Source organism: Arachis ipaensis, chromosome B05 (assembly GCF_000816755.2).
Source record: "Arachis ipaensis cultivar K30076 chromosome B05, Araip1.1, whole genome shotgun sequence".
In the NCBI taxonomy this organism is placed as follows: Eukaryota; Viridiplantae; Streptophyta; class Magnoliopsida; order Fabales; family Fabaceae; genus Arachis; species Arachis ipaensis.
Window position 1 is genome coordinate 29,378,913 of NC_029789.2, and position 7,565 is coordinate 29,386,477.

A 7,565-nucleotide genomic window follows, 5' to 3' on the forward strand; every position below is an offset into this window, starting at 1 on the left:
CCTACCTTGATCCTAACCCCATTACAACCCTTAAAAGACCTCTTGATATGTGTATCTGTGCATTAAATTTATGTTGATTATTAGATGAAGAGCAAGCCTTAGAAAGCAAGGTTAGTAGAGAATTGAGAGAATCGAACCTAAAACACTTGAGTGATTAGAGTGCATACACTCCCAGTGAGGGTTCGATGCTCAATTCTTTGTTCCTGACTTTCATGAGCTATTTTCTTCTACAAGCCTAATTGTACTTCATTTTTATGATTTGAATTAGTGAAATCCAGTTCATATTTATTCTTGGAGAATTTATTTACTTTTAAACCAAGTAGGAAAAAGCATTCTTTATGTAGTTGCATTCATAGGTTGCATTTCATACATTCTACCATTCTCCTTCACCCCTTTATAGCTTCTCTTGAGCTTAGCATGAGGACATGCTAATGTTTAAGTGTGGGGAGGTTGATAAACCACTATTTCATGGTTTATCTTGTGCTCAATTGAGTGGTTTTTATCAAATCTTTACCCATTTATTCATACTATTTGCATGGTTTTACATTTGCCTTCCTAATTATGTGCTTTGATTTAAAACATGCTTCTTTGGTCTTAAGTTCCCTATGTTTAATCCTCTCTTATTACCATTAGATGCCTTGATATGCGTGTTAAGTGATTTCAGAGATTACAGGGCAGGAATGGCTCAGAAGATGGAAATGAAGCATGCAAAAGTGGAAGGAATACAAGAAGTTGGAGAAATTGCTAAGCTGTCCAGCCTGACCTCTTCGCACTCAAACAGCTATAACTTTAGCTATAGAGGTCCAAATGACGCGGTTCTAGTTGCATTGGAAAGCTAACGTCTGGAGCTTCGATTTGATATATAATATTCCATAGTTTATCTGATGCTAGGCAATGCGAACGCGTGCTCCACGTGGACGCGTTGCAGTGACAAAAATCAGCGTGGCAGATTTCTTCTCCAGCAATTTCTGGGCTGTTTTCGACCCAGTTTTCGGCCCGGAAAACATAGATTAGAGGCTATAAAGTGGAGGAATGCATCCATACATAATAATCAGCTCACAATTCATAATATTTAAGATTAGATGTAGTTTTTAGAGAGAGAGGTTCTCTCCTCTCTCTTAGGATTTAGGATTAGGATTTCTCTTAATTTTAGGATTACTTCTCTTCAAGTACAGGTTCAATGTTCCTCTTATTTATTTTCTACTTTTATTATATACTTTTAATTATTTATCCTTTCAATTTGGCTTATGTTACATTCATGTTATGATTTTCTTAATTAATATTATTTGAGGTATTTCAGATTTAAGATTGCTTTGCTTTATTTATATTGATGCTTTTAATTTAATTTAGATATTTTCCTCCTTTTGACTTTGGTTAAGTAATTGGTAACGCTTGAGTTGTCAAATAAAGCAGTGGTTGAAATTGGGAGTTGCTCCAATAACTCTAGTCTTTCCATAGGAATTGACTAGGACCTGAGGATTAAGCTAATTAATCCACTTGATTTACCTTCATAGTTAGAGGTTAACAAAGTGGGATTAAAATCCAATTCTCATCACAATTGATAAGGATAGGACTTCCAGTTCTAATACTTTGCCAAGAGTTTATTTTATTATTACTATTTTATTTTTCTCATCATTTAACATACTGATTCCTTACTTTTAAAACCCCCAATTCACAATACTCATAACCAATAATAAGAACATACTTCCCTGCAATTCCTTGAGAAGACGACCCGAGGTTTAAATACTCCGGTTATCAATTTATTTAGGGGTTTGTTACTTGTGACAACTAAAACGTTTGTAAGAAAGGACTTTTGTTGGTTTAGAAGCTATACTTGCAATGAGAATTTATTCTGAATTCTAGACCACGCAAAAGTTCTCTCTTCAGTTTGCCATAGCATACCTTCACAATGTGACCTCCTCGACCGCAGTAAGTGCACTGCTTGAAAGAGCCGCTGCCGCATCCATAAGAGAGATTGGGGGTGCCTTGGCCACGAGCAGAAGAGGAGTGGCGAGTGTCGAAGGTGACGGCAATATCTCGTTGATCATCAAGGATTCCAACATTTGCTTGGAGCTGCCATTCGTGTTTGATCACCATAGCGAACACACGATTCACCGACGGCAATGGATCAAGAAGAAGAAGTTGCGAACGGATAACAAAAAAAATGTTCGTCGAGTCTCATGAGAAACTGATGATGAAGTCTTGTGCTCGGTGTGATTTCGCTGGACAGAGACAAACGGGCAAAGGTCTAGAGTTATCTAGCTCTTCCCAGAGAATTTTGAGAGCAGTATATAAATCTGTAACAGTCAGGGTGCCCTGTTTTAGGGAATAAACTTCTTCTTGAAGTTTCGCTATTTGAAGTAAATCTGACTGAGAGAAATGTTCATGGAGGTCTGATAAAACAGAAACAGAAGTTGTGAGGTAGATGACACTATGAGTGATGGAGGTAGACGAGAGTAAAACAGCCAAGAAATGACCAAATTGTTGCAGCGTTCCCAAGTAGGAAAAAGAGGATTATCAGAGGAAGGAAAAAGAATAAGATTGGTAAGAAATTCATATTAGTTTTTTTTTAAATTACAACTATGAAAAATGCTCTGGACCAAGAATGATAATTATTTTTTTTTTTAAATTGGTGTAACAAGAAAAGAAGTGGAGTTTTCTCTAGGGTGAATATAATAGGGATTGTTGAGGTTTTATGATTCAAGTTGTGAATTATTATTCATGACAGGAGGAGGGTCAGAAGGAGGAGAATTATTTGGGTTGACTATTTTCACCATAACAGGATATCAGAAAAGCTCTAATAATTCTGATACCATAACAAGACTTGTAGCAAATAAAGATAGAATATAAAAAATTGTATTTTATATTGCTTAATTTTCTAATGATTGAATCATTACATATATACACAACATATCAGCACATAATGTATAATTCATCAGAATTCTATAAAGATATTTATAGATTTTTTTTTTAAAAAATAACTAATAAAAATAGTGAGTTATTATCTTCTAAAAAGATACTAATATTGAGAAAAAAGATAAGAAATAACAAAATAAAAAAAAGGTAATTATATTATTTGAAATTTTGTATTCTCCGAATGTTGGATTTATTGTTTATTACTTTATTATGCTCCAATATCACCATTATATTTTAATTTTATAGTTTAGTGCATAAATTTAGTTCGATTATATTATTTATGAAATTTTATTACAAGTATAAATTGAATTTGATTATATTAATTATAAAGTTTGATTACAAACATGATTGTACGATCATTTCGTATTCACTCACACACACATATTATGTCAGAAAAATTAAACATAATTGTTAATTATTATTTCAATATTCATAAATAAAATATATTAAATTCCATAGGTTGTCATTTGGAATAATAATAATAAAAAAAATAATAATAATAATAATAAGATTTAATTAAAATAAATTTTTAAAACACATGTTAAAGTTATTAATTAAAAAATATGATAAAAATGAAACAAAATTTGAGTTTTTAATATATTTATTAAAAGAAAAAAAAATATACTAATAGTTACCCTAGCAACTAGCATATATCCTAATTAATATATACCACATCTTAACTAAAATCTAATAATAATAATCATCACATCATCATCATCTGAATCATATGGATAAATGGATTACTGTTGAATAATCTGACGGCTACTAGTAACCCGTGAAACGCAACGGGCTTCATGTTTTTTGCAACCTCTTGGCATGTGAGTATTCTATTATGCTAACATTATATTTCATATCAATATGCAAGAATATCCAAGATATGTTGTCAGACATAAATCTAACTAGAAGTTAATATATATATATTAGTTCAAGCTTTGCATTTTTTGATACTCAATTATGTCTTTATATAACATTTAATGCTTCTTAATTAATACCTAATCATCATCATAATTGACTTTATCTTGTTCGTGATGTATACCTACGCTTTAACTTTGTAACATGCTTTTTATTAACTAATGCGAGCAGGTATATCAATATCCAATACTTAATACGCAAGGAACTTTGTCATCACCACCTTCACGTTTTATATAGAATAAAAAAAAATAAAAAATAAAAAATGTACAAAAAGTGCTCAATCATAAGTTGAGTACTTACATTTCATAAAAAGAATGTGTGTTGCTTTGATGGCGGATTATATTGACGGTGCATAATAATACAGATAGTTATCTATCAAATCAAAATTAAATAAACGACTTAAACAGTGAGCCCAGAAGATTACAAAAGAACTGGGGAAAAAGAGAAAAGAATAAAAGTAGTATATTTCCTTTGCTTTATTCGAATGTGATGAGAAGAGGCAAGAATAATTTGTTTATGTTGTTGTTGNTTGGTAAATTTATTTATGTTGTCTTCAACTAAAAAATATTGTAAATTAAGTTACTCAAGCGCTCAAAACCAACTAGTGTATATGTTGTGTAATTGTACAATTTTACAAATAAAATGTATCTAAAATTTTATGCCCTAATAGTAATTAGTAACTGTTTACATACTTATTTACAGAACATTAAGTTAACAACTAAAATAGCCGGATAACACTTAATCTTAATGTATCCCACTATTTTTCCCTTGGTTCTACTAATTGGAAATAAAAATGCACCAATCTACTGCATGCGAAACCAGTTACAATGCAGTGTTGTCAACATTAATTTTATAGTTTGTGGAGCCAACACATAGAGTTGCTTCATTTTGTAGCTTCTAACCGAGTGTACCATTTTGTTTAACCAGCCAAAAAGAGATGGATTGGACATTAAATTTGAACTCAAAAAGAAAAAAGTTTGCTTATATTGCACCTTGTGATCTACCGGCATGCATTACCGGAGAGGGCTGCGGCGGGAGCACGCATTTTTTTTTAGAGTAAAAGATAAATAGGTCCCTGACCTTTTTAAATGGGGACATTTTCGTCCCTCAAGATTGGAAAATACATTTCGATCCCTCACCATTTAAAACGCATGACAATTATATCCTTCCGTCGAATTGGTGCTGGAAACGGTAACAGAAATTGCTGAGTTGGAGGGGTGGATAGTGATGTGTCTGTTACGGTTGTTGAAGTGGATGGGGAACAAATTGTTGGAGTATAATTTGGTCCTTATTGGCCAAAACGACGCTGTATTGCTGGAATGAGCCCTATTTCATCGAAATAGATCGACGAAGCAATGGTCATTGTTGGAGCGATCGTCGATGATGAGTGAAAGGGGTTCTTCATGCACAAGACCTGGCGGGAGATCTTCATTCGTCGTGCCAAGAGAATACGAGTGTGATGGGGTTGTCCTCCTGGATATGTGAGTGTGCGAGTGTGGAGGACCATCAAGGGAACAACACAAGGGTGGTGGCGAATTTCGTGGTTTGCTGCATGCTTCTTTCCAGGAATTGCTCTCGTGATTCTAACTGCAATCAACTTTCTGTTGTGGGGCAGCAAGAGCACTGGTGAGGCAGTCTTCTTCCCGGTAAGCAACCCTATTCCGAGCTTCTCCCTCACAAACTTATACAATGGGTGATATGCTTTTTGCAATTCTATCTGGAACTGTTGGATTCCCATTCTTATACTCTTGCACTTTCAACATCATTTGGTAACATACTCTTCAACTCATTCTCAAAAGCTCCAATTTCCTCAAAAACTACGCTCGCATTTTTTTTCCCGCCGATGGCACTCGCTTGTGCTTTCTCATAAAGTATTTGTTTTAATTTTGGCATCAATGGATACCTAACATTGAAGGGATCATCAATATAGGAGAATACATATTCTCTATCAACTACTTTGAGCAAATCTCTCTCACATGATCCAAACAAATTTGTGCTTAATGTCTTCTTTGCAACTCCACTTATAATATCCTTGATTGTGCTCTTCAAAATTTTCTCCAAATGCCTCAAGTCAATTGCTTGACAAAGCGCAACCAAATACGTGGAGCACATTAGCTTCAATATCTCGACAGCTTCTACGGTTTTTCAAGCAGAAATTAACCTCAAGAAATTCACATATTGGTTATGTTGCTCAGCACTTTGCACGTGGTTGGTTACTGAGTTTGCCAGATATTGAAGTTTAGAGCAATAAGCAGCCATGGCAACCTCAGATGCCTTAAAACCATAATCCAGACTCGGATTTTTGCTGACAGAGAGATTCGATGGCAAACCGTTGTTATACAAGTCATTGACTAGCTCGGTAAATTGGGCAAAGATGAGTTTGCCAATTGAAGCAACAGCTAAACGTGCATTATCCATCAAAACTCCTATTGGGGTGCCTTGAAAATTGCCACCATTCAAAGCCTTGCTACTAGTGACATCAATCAGAGGATTGTCGTTGACAGAGTTTATTTCCCTCTCAATTGATTTAGTCGAATACCTGATGACTTCAATTAGTGGACCAAGCCACTAAGGAGAAGTTTGGAGAGCATAACGATCTTTTTTGGGCTTCTGCAATGGATTTGGCTGTTGCATTTTGGCTTGTTTGATGTAAGATCTACCTTCTAAGATGTGCTCCATGATAGCAGCAGCTTCAATTTGGCCAGGATGGTACTTCAGCTTATGTATCAAATGATGTGTAAATTCTGGATTGCCCTGCATAACTTCGGTGAAAACTGCTAACAAAATTTCAGACAATAAAGCTAATATGTTTGCCTCAAAGAGCTCCACAGAAGCTCTTGGCACGACGAATGAAGATCTCCCGCCAGGTCTTGTGCATGAAGAACCCCGTTCACTCATCATCGACGATCACTCCATCAATGGCCATTGCTTTGTCGATCCATTTCGATGAAATAGGGCTCATTCCAACAATACAGCGTCGTTTTGGCCAATAAGGACCAAATTGTCCTCCAACAATTTGTTCCCCATCCACTTCAGCAACCGTAACGGACACATCACTATCCAGCCCTCCAGCTCAACAATCTCCGTTACCGCTTCCAACACCAATTCGGCGAAGGGATATAATTGTCACACGTTTTGAATGGTGAGGGATCAAAATGTATTTTCCAATTTTGAGGGACGAAAATGTCTCCGTTTAAAAAGGTCAGAGACCTATTTGTCTTTTACTCTTTTTTTTTAACTGTAACACACTAAATTCATATAAATCCATAAAATTAGGGAGTATATATACTAAATCTATCATAAAAAAATCAAACAAATATAAAAAAATAAATAATTATTTCTGACCATAAATGATTCGGGCATTAATAAAATTGACTATGGAAGAACTAAATAAATTTTATATCCATGAAAAATAAATTATATTCGATAAAAATATACAATTGTTAACTTTTTGTTGATTCCATTTTAAAAAATATTTAAATTCTAAAATTAACCTTACTACCAATTATTTTTAATGTTCAACCTCCTGCTATGTCTTGCTCTAAGCCAACAAAAATTTATCAGTGCCATGCTGCCAAACATAAACAAGCTCATCCTAATGAATGCTGGTCATCAAGTCTTCAACAAGAACACTCGTATCAACGCCAACGACAAATTTTATGTAATGATTGTACCAACTCACCAGTGCATCCTCCATCATGAAATTCTAAACATAAACCGTCATTTCATAAGAGCAA

At 34.5% G+C, this 7,565-nt stretch overlaps 1 pseudogene; it reads right to left on the minus strand.

Moving 5' to 3' along the window:
• LOC107640476 lies at positions 5,117 to 7,046 on the minus strand (annotated as a pseudogene).